Genomic DNA, 14,675 nt, shown 5'->3' on the forward strand with positions numbered 1-14,675 from the left:
GCAGACCCCCTGCCGAACATGGAGCACCATGTGGGGCTCAATCCCAGGACCCTGAGATCATGACCTGAGTCAAATCAAGAGTTTGACGCTTAACCAACTGAGCCACCCAGGCACCCCTAAGTCACTTCTTCAAAAGTCTATCTCCAAAGACAATCGCATTCTGAGGGACTGGGGGTGAGGGCATCAACATATGAATCTGGGGGTGAGGGGCACAATCCGGCCCATAACAGTAGGTAAGGACCCGGGAGGCTCTGCTGCACACGGATTAGCACAAGTCCGATCAATAACGCTTTAACTTATTGGAAATAGCTCAGCTTTTAGAAGGGAGGTAGAGAAACTGCATTGTTTTGTTATCTTCATTTCTACTCTCACTACTTGTAAATGAGATTTCAAAAACAACACCGAGAGTAGTTCAAATCTCAGTATTTGTTAGCTATGATTTTCTCCTAAAATTTTTTTTTAATACTTCAGCTCTATGATCTGTCCCCAAAGCAAGGCAGACATCAAAAAACAACCCCCCCATGTTACCATCACCTACAGCAACAAGCAAGATGGCGAGCAAGAGAATCCAGCCGCCATGGGTATTGTTGACCGCCATCATCCAGAATCCCACCACGCAGAAAAGACTCGTGGTAACACGTGCTATATTCCCTTCTTGCTTTGGTTCCATCCATCACTATTTCACATTGTTGAGAGCATCCTTATATTGAAATCAGAGTCTGGCTTTTTTCTGCTACATTTTATCATATACTTTTCCAAACATCATTAAAAAGGATCCATTGCTGGGGCACCTCGGTGGCTCCGTAGCTCAGGCGTCTGACTCTTGATCTCAGCTCAGGTCTTGATGTCAGGGTCATGAGTTCAAGCCCCACATTGGGCTCTGTGCTCAGTGTGGGGCTTGCTTTAAAAAAATTTTAGGGGCACCTGGGCGGCTCAGTCAGTTGAGCGTCTGCCTTTGGCTTGGGTCATGATCCCAGAGTCCTGGGTTCGAGCCCCACGTCAGGCTCCCCGCTCGGCAGGGAATCTGCTTCTCCCCCTCCTCCTGCTCATGCTTGCGCACTCTCTCTCAAATAAATAAAAATTTAAAAAAATTTTTAATAATAATAATAATAAAGGATCCATTGACACGCTGCATGCTATTGCATGGTGTTTCAGGCCACAGTTGACTCAACCGTTTCCAGTCATTAGACATTTAGGTTGTTTCCAGTTTCTAACGATTACAAATAATGCTGACAAACATCTTTGGTATACGCCCTTCCCTGCATTTCTGATCATTTCGCTCAGCTACATTCCTCTAAATGAAATTACTGTGTCCAACATGCACACATTTGCCTTCAAGGCTTTTGGAACACAGGAAAACAGCTGTCTGTCCAAGCCTGTGACTTCGTGGGTCAAGGAAGAACTTGTTGGGCCCTCCCCTGATGCGAATGCAACATTTGGTCCTACGTTCTTACCAGGGGTATCTTCACCCTCTGCCCACCTTTCCACCCAAGCACAATTAGGACTCCCCGTACTTACAGGGTGCTGTGATAGATACAGGACATCCAAAGGCAAAACAGCTGCTAGTAGGGAAAAGGTGAGGAGGGGCACAGAAATGCTGGCATTTACGAAGCGCTTTTCCTCCAAAGGGCTCAAAGGTTTTCAGAGATATGGTCTCATTAATCTTCACAAGTCTGTGATTTTTCTTTCTGACACAGACCCAAACCGACACTGTATTTGTTGGTGTGTATTTGTGCATTCGCTGTGCTCCTGCTTTCTCAATATTCCCTAAAATGGCTTTTGTATTTGGGACTTCTGATTCGTGCGAGGACAAAAAGTCCCAAACTGCGTCTACTTATCGCTTACGCTTAAAACTCATGGGAAGACAGGAGCGAGGACGGTTAGTCCCATTTTAAAATGAACAGAGAAGCTTAGTAACCCAGCACAGGGTGTCCCTGCCAAACTGGGGGTTCAGGGCAGAAGCCCTCAGTGAAAGCTGCACACCAGGCAGGTTACTTTCTTTCAAAGTTGCTTGCTTTCACCTTTTTGCAAAAATACATCTACAACTTCTGACCCTGTAGACATTTTTTGAAAGGAATTGTGATAGAGCAATGGGTCCTCCAAAGATGATCACATCCTACCATCAAAACCAATCGTCAATAAATTACCTCACAAGAGGGGTAGACCTTGCAGATGTGATTAAATTAAGGACACTGAGACGGGGAAATGATCCTGGATTATTAGGTGTTATCACAAGGATCCCTAGAAGAAGGAGGCAAAGGATACCCTCCTTTGAGGGTAAAGAAAGTGAAAAGACAACCCAAGAATGAGAGGAACTATCTGCAAATCAAAAGTCTGTTAAGGGATTAATATCCAGAATATGTAAAGAACTCTGACAACTTAACAACAAAAAGACGAACCACTCAATTAGGACATGGGCAAAGGGCTTGAATAGACATTTCTCCAAAGAAGATATACAGATGTCCAACAAGCACAGGAAAGGATGCATCTGATCCCGAGTCATTAGAGAAATACACGCCCACAAGGAGAGAGCATTTCACACCCACTAAGATAACTGGAATCAAAAAGACAGCCAATACCAAGCGTCAGCACGGATGTGGAGCAATTGGAACCCCTGTCCATTGCTGGTGGGAATGGAAAGTGATGTAGCTACTTAGGGAAGACAGTCTGGCAGCCTACTTTAAAAAAAAAATGTAAACATAGAATTTTCACATAATCCCAGAATTCCACTCCTAGATATAAACCCAAAAGAATGAAAAACAGGAACTTAAATACCTGTACTCCAGTATTCATAGTGGCATTATTCACAATAGTCAAAACACGGAAATAGCCCAAGGTCCATCATGAGATGAACAGATACACAAATGTGGTATGTATATGTATGCATAATGTATATAGAGTGGAATATCATTCAGCCGTGAGAGGAAGGAAATTCTAGAACATGCTACAGCTCAGATGACCCCTGAAGACTTTATGCTCGGCGAAATCACCAAACACAACGGACAGATCCTCCAGGACTCCGTCTACATGGAGTGTTTAGAACGGCAAATTCATAGAGGCAGCAAGTGGGTCTGCAGTCACCATCAGCTGGGGGAGGAGGGAATGGGGTTATGGCTTAACGGGTACAGAGTTTCTACTTGGGTAGGGAAGGGTTTTGGAAATCGTGGTGATGGCCGCACTACCTTGTGAATGTGATTCATGCCACTGAATTTACACTTTTAAAAAATGGTTAAATGGCCAGTTTTGTGTTATAGGTATTAAACGACAATGGAGATAAAGAGGGAGGCAAGAGGGCCAAAGTCAGAAAAAAGAGACCTGAGGACAGAAGCCGAGACTGGAACAGTGCACTTTGTGATGGCGGAGGGGCCAGGAGCCAAGGAATGTGGGCAGCCTCGAGAAGCAGAAAGAGCTAAGAAAACAGATTCTCCTCTGGAGCTCCCAGAAAGAAAGCAGTCCTGCCTATACATCTGGATTTCAGTCCCCTAAGACTCCTTTCGGACTTCCGACCTCCAGGACTACATGATAATAAATCTGTGTTGTTTTAAGCCGCCAGGTCTTCGAAGATGTGTTACAGCAGCAATAGGAAACAAGTGCACGGATGTAAATCCTTGTCCCTGTATTATCGTTCCTGGACCACGATACACTAATTCACTTTGTAGTTGACCCACGTGAATTTTTTTTTAAGATTTTATTTATCTGAGAGAGACAGAGAGAGAGAGGGAGAGAGAGAGAGATAACGAGTGGGGGAGGGGCAGAGGGAGAGGGAGAAGCAGACACCTTGCTGAACAGAGGGCCCAATTCAGGGCTTGATCCCAGGACCCTGAGATCACGACCTGAGCCGAAGGCAGACACTTAACTGACTGAGCCACCCAGGTGTCCCGATCCATGTGACTCAGCAAAGAGCACTAGAGTTGGGTCCAGTGCCGATAACCGGCAGGAGGGGCCACTCCATGCATGACCAGCCTGCGATCAGTCAGTGGCGTCCTCTTATGAGAAGGTAGGTTGTGGAATGGATTCAGTTAACGATAGCCCAAAGAAAAATAATTCTACAAATACAGCCCTGAAAATTCATTCATGTTTCAACTGTATAATTTATGGAAATTATACCTGCATGTAGGGCCCTCATTCCTGTGTCCACTGCCTCCTGGGTCTTGCCTTCTGCACCGGCCCCGCCTCCCACCACACTGCTCCCCTGAGGGCTGGAACCAGGTCTCAGTAAGCTTGGCATCCACAGCACAGAATTTACATTTTCATCCTTGTATCCAATCGTGGAATGAAAGGCTTTCTACTTGAGCATCTCCCAGGTGGGGAGACAACATGCTGAAGAATATCCTAAAAGATCGAAAAAACCAGGATGCCTAGAGGATGTCCACATCCCAACAAGTGACACGTAGAGACCTAAGAGCATTAACTTCCAAGAGCCTACAGAACCCCGCTATTTGGCCCCAGCGTCTCTCTCCAACATCTCATATTATGGTGACTCTCTTAAAACACTGACCTGCAGCTGGTTCCAATTCCTCACATTCTCTATGCTGAATTCCAACGCGGCCTCTTATCCATTTACCATCTGTACATGACTCTGCTCTATGAACTCGGTAACTGCCAAGCAGGTTACAGACGGGTGCCTCGGGCTCAGTTCCCTGAGCTCCACACCAGGGGCTGCAGACGTCTCTCCCGGGGTGACACTGGGCAGGGTCAAGGGCTCTGCTGGTGGGGGGCTGTCAGCCATGGTCCACACCGAGCCTCGAGGTCCGTGGTGGAGGCTATGGATTCGGACGATCCCAGACATGCTCTTTTTCATTGTGGGGATAGACACCTAATAACCCAGGAGGAGCGGAAACCAGGTGGGACACTAGAACAGGTCTCCAGATCACTTTTATTTTTTTTTTTCTAATTGCAGAAGGGGCATTGTGTACTGTAAATACTGTGGAAACTAGAGAAAAATACAAAGAAAAAAATGCGAATCATCTGTACTCCAGACATCTTGAGATAACTGCTGTCCCTTTCCTGGCACCCTCTAAACTCTTACCCTGCCTGGTCTTTGTTCACAGTCCTGTTATATTACTACTACTACACCACTACTTATTGGCTACCTCAGTTGAACAGAAAGTCCACAAAGACAGGGAATTTGTCTCTGAGGTAGGGCTGAACAGACTGGACACAAAGGAAGGTCAAGGGCATGAAGGCACTAAGGAGTCAAGTGCAAAATTAAGGCATCTGAGTGGGTGGTTAATTGATTCTCCAGATCACCCCATTCCTCATCTACAGGTTTGTCTTGCCTTAAAAAAGTTGCCATCAGGGCACCTGGGTGGTTCAGTCAGTTAAGCGTCTGCCTTCAGCTCAGGTCATGACTTCAGGGTCCTGGGATCAAGCCCTGCATTGGGCTCCACGCTCAGCATGGAGTTGCTTGTCCCTGTCCCTCCCCCTCAGCTCCTCCCCCTGGTCCTGCGTGCACTCTCTCTCTCCCACCCCCTCAAATAAATAAATAAATCTTAAAAAATTTTTTTTGACAGCACCTGATGTGACCTAGTCCAACATGCCTCCACTTTTTGTCAACGTTTTCCTGACTGTCCATCCAAACTGTCACTGTTCTCAGGAACAAGCATCCTCCTTCCTTCCCATGGCTCCTTCATCCATGTGCTCATGTTCTTAATGGCGGCCCTTCCACCCTCCCCAGGGTTCCACTTGACCACTTATCTCCTCTCTGCGCATATCTTCAGTCTTCCCAGATACATTAATTACTTCCCTTCTTTTTATGACTGTCCCCAAACTACCCAATCCTAAAAATTACCCTCCTTCCCACTCCTGCTAGCCTACCCATCCCATCTCCTGCCTTCTCTTCACACCAATCTGATTGAAAGAGTGGTTTACACCCGTTTTCTCCACTTCCTACCCACCCACTCCTTCCTTAATCTCCTGTTACCTAGTTTCTATCTCAACCCCAAGACTGCCAATGACCTAGTTGCTCTGTCTGAAAGCCTTCACTCAGCTCATCCTTCCCCACCTCTCCACCTTTGTAGCCTCTTACATGGTCAACTGCCATTGTCCACCGTACAACAACCAGCAAGACCCATCTCCCTGACACTCTTTCCTTCCCTCTCTATTCCGTCCCCCCAGACATCCTGCCCACCAATGACAACTTAACCTTTCTAAGGTACAACTGTGTTATGGAAGATTAATTTAATTCCTTTCTACGGTGACCTCAGTCAATTAGAAAAAAGTGTTACACATACCGGGTCAGGATTTTAGCAAGGCGTTAAATAAGTCTCTCATCCTTGGAGAGAAGTTTGAGAAGTGCTCTAAACCATAACACAGAAGCTTTTCAGAAGACCTTTCACCGATGCAGACAAGGCAGGTCCAGAGTGAGCGCTGACCAGCTTTATCCCCTAGCACCTGTGGGAAAGTGGGCAAGACGCTGCCGCCGTCAATAGTTTCTGTGGCTCTGAACGCAGCAAGTGCTCAGGAATGTCCTGCAAACTTACCCAACGTGTTGCCTCACCTCTCCTCGTCCTTCCAAATGTACCTTTAGTGCAGCGAGGGCCACAGTGAGGCACGGTGGGGCCAGCCTTCTGATTTATCATGTACTCAGCCCCGAACCAACCCTGGGGGAAGCCACTGGTCTACAATACTCACAAAGCAATACCCACAACGGTCTCCAGCACCCTGGCTGCCTCATCGGCTCCTATCCTCCTAACTCAGTCTTTCCTGTCCAGCGTCTTATCCTCTGACTGCTGAGAAGTACCCCCCTCTCACACCCCTCCTCTCCTCCTGCCAGGGAGCAGTCACGATACACGGGCTCGCTTAGGACCAGATTACGTGCTTACCTTATCATTGCAACATCATTAGCATGCAGGAAGGGCCCTATTTCCAGGGAGCAGGGTACCTACACCACGCAGGGTCCGTGATACCCTCTCCTCCATTCAGTCCGACGGCGTTTAGTGCTCTCACTGTCGTGTGGGCACAAAGGCACTCACCACAGCCACCCCCTCCTGATCGTATCTGTTTCTCCACCACACCTTGCTGACCTGTGACAGACCTTAACTTTACTCACTTACCACCTTCTGTTTCTACTGACCAGCCCCCAAACTCCCCTTCTGCAGAGCAGCACATTTCCCCTACCCAGTGCTATCCAATGGGATCATTAAGGGTTTCAGCGTAGGTAAAATTAATCTATCTTGGCAAACGGTATCCATTACAATGTATATGAGCAAGGAGGAGAAATCTATGGCTGATTTTAAAGTTATAAAATCTGACCTTTGCTCATCATTGCTGGGAATGCATCTGGGGACAGCAAGTTTTAACCCCTCTTAATCACTTTGAACTCATGAACAAACGGACTTACGGACAGCTTGTTTGTAAGCAGAGGCACGTTGCCATGATTAAGTGGATTAGTAACTGGTTGAACAACGTTACTTAGAGGTACGGGTTGGTAGACCCATGTCAATATAAAACAGGGTCTTTAGTGCTTGGCTAGTCTCCATTTCTGCCCTCTTTCTACCTCTCCAATTGTGAAGGGATGAGCAAATCTATGCCAAAGATTGTTCTTAAGAATCAGGGTTCTGGGCACCTGGGTGACTCAGTTGGTTAAGCATCTGCCTTGGGCTCACGTCATGATCTTGGGGTCCCGGGACTGAGTCCCGCATCAGGCTCCCTGCTCAGCAGGGAGCCCGCTTCTCCCTCTCCCTCTGCTTCCCAACTCCCCCCTGCCCCGCTCATGCATGCTCTTGTGTTCTCTCTCTCAAATAAGTAGAATCTTTAAAAAAAAAAAAAGAATCAGATTCTCATACAAACACAAAATAAACAAACATATGTCCATCAATTAACTATTCATTAATTAATGATGGAGGAAGTAAAATATTATAGCTGCGTCCGAAGACACACACACATGAAAGCCAATAGAAATGCTGAAATAAACTTGCTAATAGAATAGATTCAAGACCGGTGGCCTCTTTCACAGGGTGGAAATCAGTGGCACAACCACCAGACAAAATTCATTTGTATCTCTGTGGACAAGAGTCTCTTGCATTGCAATGGGTTTTCTACAAATTCCAGTTGCAACGTAGTTCAGTCTGAAACAGTGGAAGACACAGAGCTCGGTAAAATCAGGCAACCCAGAAGCCCATGCTAGCTGATACCCAGCCATCCTTTGAAAGAGCCTCGGTGACCACTTTGCCCGTTTCAAGGCCTTTCATGATCGTCCCCAACACTAAGAGGAGACTTAATCGTCATAAAGCAATCTGACATTGCGTGCAGGGCCCAAGTGCCGGCAGAGCGTGGGAAAGGCTGCAGCTCAGCAGGACTGCACGCAGGAAAGACACGCGAGTTTGAATCAGTACTATATTCAGGTTAATGGCGCTGCCAGCAAAAATCTTAGTTTGTTTCTTGTGTTTGTTTTCTTCCAATTCAGGCACCATCTATAGAATGAGAGAAAGGAAGGGCCTGCTCTGGTCCGCTGAGATCGAACAACGGGATTCAAGGATGATCTAGATAGGTACAAGGATGATCTAGAAAGGCACAAGGATGGTCTAGAAAGGTGCAAGGATGGTCTAGAAAGGTGCAAGGATGGTCTAGAAAGGTACAAGGATGATCTAGAAAGGTACAAGGATGGTCTAGAAAGGTACAAGGATGATCTAGAAAGGCACAAGGATGATCTAGAAAGGTACAAGGATGGTCTAGAAAGGTACAAGGATGATCTAGAAAGGTACAAGGATGGTCTAGAAAGGTGCAAGGATGGTCTAGAAAGGTACAAGGATGGTCTAGAAAGGTACAAGGATGATCTAGAAAGGTACAAGGATGGTCTAGAAAGGTACAAGGATGGTCTAGAAAGGTACAAGGATGATCTAGAAAGGCACAAGGATGATCTAGAAAGGTACAAGGATGGTCTAGAAAGGTACAAGGATGGTCTAGAAAGGTACAAGGTACAAGGATGGGGGCTGGTGGACGAAGCCAGGAATCATCAGGCTGGGGAAGAAAAGGCTCCCATAGGAACGGGATAACTGTTCTCAAATAGGACAAATGTGGAAGAAGGCCTAGGGAGAACCTTCCTAACAGCAACCACATTTATGATGGTAACGACAATATCGATGTCTGTTGAGCTTGACTCGATGGCAGACCCTGAGCTGAGTGCTTGTTTAATGCTCACGGCCGGTAGAAAGCAGCCCCAGCCTGCACTTGGCGCACAGACGTCAGACTTCGCGTGAAACAAAGGTCTTTACCTCTTCTTTCAGCTCTGAGATGACACGATTCAGTGTCATTCTGCTCCTTGAAGACCTTGAGGGAATCCTATTGGCTACCCAAATAAGTAGAAATTTCCCAGCCTGCCAACAAAGGCTTTTCGCAGAACGGCCCAAAGTACGCTCTCCAGGTTGGCGACCCAGAGACTACCACTGCCGCATTTCACCAAACACCCCAAAGTGTGAGGCACTTACTCAGCCAACTCTTATAATCAACGCCCCAACCTCTATACTTCTCCTGCTACCTCCTCCCCGAAGTCATTCTAGTATGTTCTTTCCTTCCTCTCCGACCCTCTCCCTCCCTGAAATAGCACTTTATGTGCCTCTTGCCACACGCTGGCAAGATTACAGTAGGCCTCAAACTCCCAGACAAGAGGTACACTTACGGGGTGTCTGGGTGACACAGTCGGGTAAGTGTCTGACTCTTGGTTTTTGGCTCAGGTCTACCTTCTTGGGTCATGAGATGGAGTCCCGCATCAGGCTCCACACTCAGCGTGGGGTCTGTTTGGATTTCTCTCTCTCCCTTTACACCACTGTGCCCCCCCCCCCCCCGCTCTCTGTCTCTCTCTCTCTCTGGAATGAATAAATAAATCTTTAAAAAAGAAAAAAAAAGAGGTACACTAATGGATTCTTGACTAGGAAACTGACTTCCCTACATGATTCTCCCCTAATAGTCTTTTTTTTTTAAAGATTTTATTTATTTATTTGACAGAGAGAGAGAGAATGAGAGAGCACTAGCGGGGGGAGAAGCAGGCAGAGGGAGAAGCAGACTTCCCTCCCGCTGAGCAAGGAGCCCCATGTGGGACTCAATCCCAGGATCCTGGGATCATGACCTGAGCCGAAGGCAGATACTTAACGACTGAGCCACCCAGGTGCCCCAGTCTTTTTTTTTTTTTAAGATTTCATTTATTTATTTGAGAGAGAGAGAGAGAGCGCGCAAGAGCGGGAGAGAGGGAGAAGGAGAGGGAGAAACAGACTCCCTGGCTGAGCACAGAGCCCAACAAAGGGCTGGATCCCTGCTGAAAAAGCAGACCTACCCAGGAAGCAACTGGGAACTTGTCGCTTGCTGGGTCCGTCGCACTTTTCACAGCTTTCTTCTGGAACCAGCAGCAACAGGATGCTCCTCACCCCTGAGATGGGCAGTGTCCCAGGACTCTGGCGCCCTGCCCTGCGGAAGTAGCCCAAGGAAGAGGCTGCGAGCTGCCACTCCACTACTGCCTACAGAACGATCCTGTCACGTGGGCTACGCGCCCAACACCACCATAAAGCTATGGCAATGTCGAGAAATGGAATAATACCCCCAAGGTCCCAAAGCCGGTGAGTGCAGGGTCAGGATCCAAACTCCAGCCCCTCCGACTCATAGGAACACCCTCCCGCAGACTACAGAGCATCTCCTTCTTTCGCCCTGGGACTAGCAGAAGTCTCATGTTTTCTTTAAAGTGCTGCCCTTATGCAATTTTTAAAAAAATAAATCAGTCCATTAAAAAAAAACAACTCACATTTGAACACTCTGACACTGTAATGCTAACATACGAGACACGACAGCTTTACAAAACTCCTTCATCAAAACTACTCTTTCTCTGATTCACATTGAGAAGCACCCCTAAGGATGGAGGGCCTCCTCGGTGGCTCAGGCAGTTGAGCATCTGACTCTTGATTTCCGCCCAGGTCGAGATCTCAGGGTTGTGGGGTCTAGCCCCACATCGGGCTCCGAGCTCAGTAGGGAGCCTGCTTGAGGAGTCTCTCCCTCTCCCTCTGCTCTGCCCCCGTCTCATGCTCTCTTTCTCTCTTTCGCAAATGAATAAATAAATCTTAGAAAAAAAAAAAACTAAGGATGGAAAAACATTAATTAATTGCTTTCAGGGATGCATTTGCCATATTTCCAAGAGTCTTCTTTTCTCCTCTTCCATTCCCAGATTTTCTCTCCATTTCTGTTTCTAGAGGTTTTCTTTTAAACACTGCCAAGAGGGGCGCCTGGGTGGCTCAGGCATTAAGCGTCTGCCTTCGGCTCAGGGCGTGATCCCGGGATCCTGGGATCGAGCCCCACATGGGGCTCCCTGCTCAGCTCCCTTCTCCCTCTCCCACTTCCCCTGCTTCTGTTCCCTCTCTCGCTGTCTCTCTCTCTATCAAATAAATAAATAAAATCTTAAAAAAACCCACAAAACACTGCCAAGATTTTTAATGAACCCATTCACTTTCATTCTTTCCCTCCAACAGCTTCACCGACACCGTCTTCCATCTTTGGACCCTGAGGAAGCCCACAGAGTGGTCGCAGATTGGAAAACATGGCTTCTTCCCTCAGACCACTGTCAATTCCACGGCATCCTCAAATTTTACTAAACTGAAGGAGGACATATTTATGTCCTTCCCTGTCTGTTCCCTGCAGTGACCTTACATTGAGAACATACATTCACGGGACACCTGGGTGGCTCAGTTGGTTAAGTGTCTGCCTTCAGCTCAGGTCATGATCCCAGGGTCCTGGGATCGAGTCCCGCATCGGGCTCCCTGCTCAGTGGGCAGCCTGCTTCCCCCTCTCTCTCTGCCCCTTCCCCTGCTTGTGCGTGTACTTTCTCTGACAAATAAATAAATAAAATTCTAAAAAAAAAAAAATAAGAGAACATACATTCATTTTGAATTACTCAAAAATATCAGTAAACAATTCAAGGGGTGCAAAAGGGTGTACCTTCCTGCCCTGGTGACTCGGTTTCCTACACACAGGCTACCCCTGTCACCCATTTCTTGCAGCTCATGGACTGTAAATATCATTTGCCAATTCAAACAAGAAAGGTGTGTGTAAATGGTTTACTTTGCCCTGCGGCTTTAAGCTCCTTAAAAGAAAATCCACCCATTCAGCTCAGCAAACTTGAATTGCTACCCTACCTCCAGTCGCCACTGAAATGACACTTCTTCCTGGAAGCCTTTCCTGTCCCTCCCTATCCTGTATCAGATGATCCCCCTTCGTGCCCAGGCCACCAGGTACTTGCCGCATCGTCCATCCTGTGTCTCAAACAGATAATACGTGTTTCTTACCTCCGGGCAGGGGCCAGCACCGGGCCTGCTACATAGACTGCATTCAGGAAATATTTGCTGAAACAACATATTATCTGAATACCTATGTATATTCTGAATGATGCACTAAATCCTGAGAATGGAAAGGTAAATAAAGCATAATACCTACCGTAAACTTCCTGGCATCTTCATTTCATTCACCAAAAAAAAAAAAAAAAAAAAAAAGCAGAACGAGAAAGATCTATTTCCACTTCTATTAAATCGACTCTGAACGGAGGTTCACTTGGCAACACAAACAGCATTTTTCATTTGCATAATCTGTCCTTCCTCTTAGTGTTACCAAGGGTTCCACCGGCTCCCTTTATGGCCAGAACGCGGCCTACAGCTCCCATTAGTCCGCGTCGGGGCGTCGGGCGAAGCAGCGCTGGCTGAAGAGTTTACCTCGTGCTGCCGTTTTCTCCAGAACCGCGTGCCCTTTACAGATAACGTCTGATAGACACTCAGCAGCAGCAGTGCGGGTTGGCGCTTTGAGGTGTCAGGGCAGGAAAGTGGTCAAAAGGCTCTGCAAAGTGCCGTCTGGGTCCTCCGCCAGCCGCCAGCCCTCCGGCAGGCTGGCAAACAGCTCGGAGCCTCGCCTGTGTGACAGGGACCAGCGGGGACCTCCGGGGCTCTCCACGCAGTCAGCCTGGGATTTGTGAGAGCCTTAACTGAGCTCCGGCATGCAAATGTCCCCTAGGCCATCTAGGGGACACCCTGAGAGGGCTCCGTATTTCTAGGAGCAGTAGTAATTCCTGTGCTAGGATGACAGCTTTGATACTCACCCTTTTACAATTATTTTAAAACTTAAAGCTATCTTAACCATAAAATCTCGCCTGGGTAAAATGGAACACGTGCTCAGGGCAATGGCCTTGAGCCCAAATCACCTTATCCTGACAGAGTTTTTCTCACGCCCCCAATGATGAGCTTGGGCTGGAAAGTCTAGACTCCCAAGGGACAAAAGAAGCACATTCGATGGGTGCCCCTTGATTGGATTCTTGTTTAAAAAAAACAAAACAGCTAAAACGATTCTTGGCATTGCTGATAGGACGGCTCATTAGGTACCATGGAATCATTACTGGCTTTCTTAGGATGGTGGTTTTGTGGGCACATCCGGGAATGTTGTTACTCGTAGAAAATACATACTGAGGTATCATGATGTCTGCAAATGTTTCAGAAAAAGAGTATCTGTGTGTGTGTGCGTGTGTGTGGGCAGGCACCTGTGTGTATACACAGAAAGAGAGATTCAGAGAAAGAAATAGAGCAAATAGATGGCGTTTTTAAAAAAATTTTCTCCGGGGGCACCTGGGTGGTTCAGTCGGTGAAGCCTCTGCCTTTGGCTCATGATCTCAGGGTCCTGGGATCGAGACCCCCATCGGGCTCCTGGCTCAGCGGGGTGAGCCTGCTTCTCCCTCTCCCTCTGCTCCTCCCCCTGCTTGTGCTCTCTCCTGCTTACTCTCTCTCTCTCTCTCGGATAAATAAATAAAATATTTTTTAAAAATTATCTCTGAATTCCTTTTTGGCTAGCATTTCAAATTTCTAAGAATGCATCAAAACCCTATGACCAAATATTGAACATTATTATTTTTTAAGTCAACAGTAAGTCTAGCTGAACGAGAAAACACATTCTTTATCTTCTTTCTTACCTTTCAAGTTCTAATTTCGACCTTTAAAATCTAAATTTTCTGTCCCATCGGCTTCCTCTTAAGAAAGCCTCGAAACTTGCCCATACTAAAAATTGTATCTTTACAAAATTCTTTTCATCAGTTTTTATTTATCGTAATTTTTATCCACATCGCGAGTCCCTTTCCTCCCCTTAATGGGCCTTCCTGCCTCGGGCTTTGATGAGGACCTGCCTTGCCTTCTGTTTTAGATCTCATTCTTTCCTGTGTGTTTGTCTCCATTTGGTCTTTCACGCCCATCATTTACATAGATTTCCCTCTTTCCTCTTTGCTGTCAATATTTTCCTGTTGATTCGTCTCCTGCTCTGCGCGGTAATTCAGCTCTCTGATTTGCCCTGCCTACACCCCCACTTAACTACCTCTCCATCTTTTTCATTATCTCCTACCGCCTAGACTCCTTGGAGGGGGGGCTTGGGGGGGGGTTGCCGGGAGCGCAGCCCTACTTCTGTCTTCCTTTGTTCACGCAGCTCTCTAATCAGGCATGGTTTATGTTTACAGAAGTGTGTGCGCGTGCGCGCGCATTTAGGTACAGGTGCATATGTATATACGTACGGTGTATACATGTATGCACTACACACATAGCACTAACACGTTTTGAACACACACACAAAATGCAAAGGCCATGGCAGAAGGAATTTTCTCTCCAAGAGTGGGAAAATGGAGCCTGCCTGCAAACAGCCCTCCACCGTCCTCTCCAGCCTCGTCTCTCTTTTTC

At 47.0% G+C, this 14,675-nt stretch overlaps 1 protein-coding gene across 3 annotated transcripts in view; it reads right to left on the reverse strand.

Moving 5' to 3' along the window:
• LOC123786096 (uncharacterized) overlaps positions 1-14,675 on the reverse strand; it is a 68,173-nt gene that overhangs the window by 25,165 nt on the left and 28,333 nt on the right. The gene's annotated exons all lie outside the window — the stretch shown is intronic.

Source organism: Ursus americanus, chromosome 31 (genome assembly GCF_024610735.1).
Source record: "Ursus americanus isolate L20-20 chromosome 31, mUrsAme1.1.p, whole genome shotgun sequence".
Lineage (NCBI taxonomy): Eukaryota > Metazoa > Chordata > Mammalia > Carnivora > Ursidae > Ursus > Ursus americanus.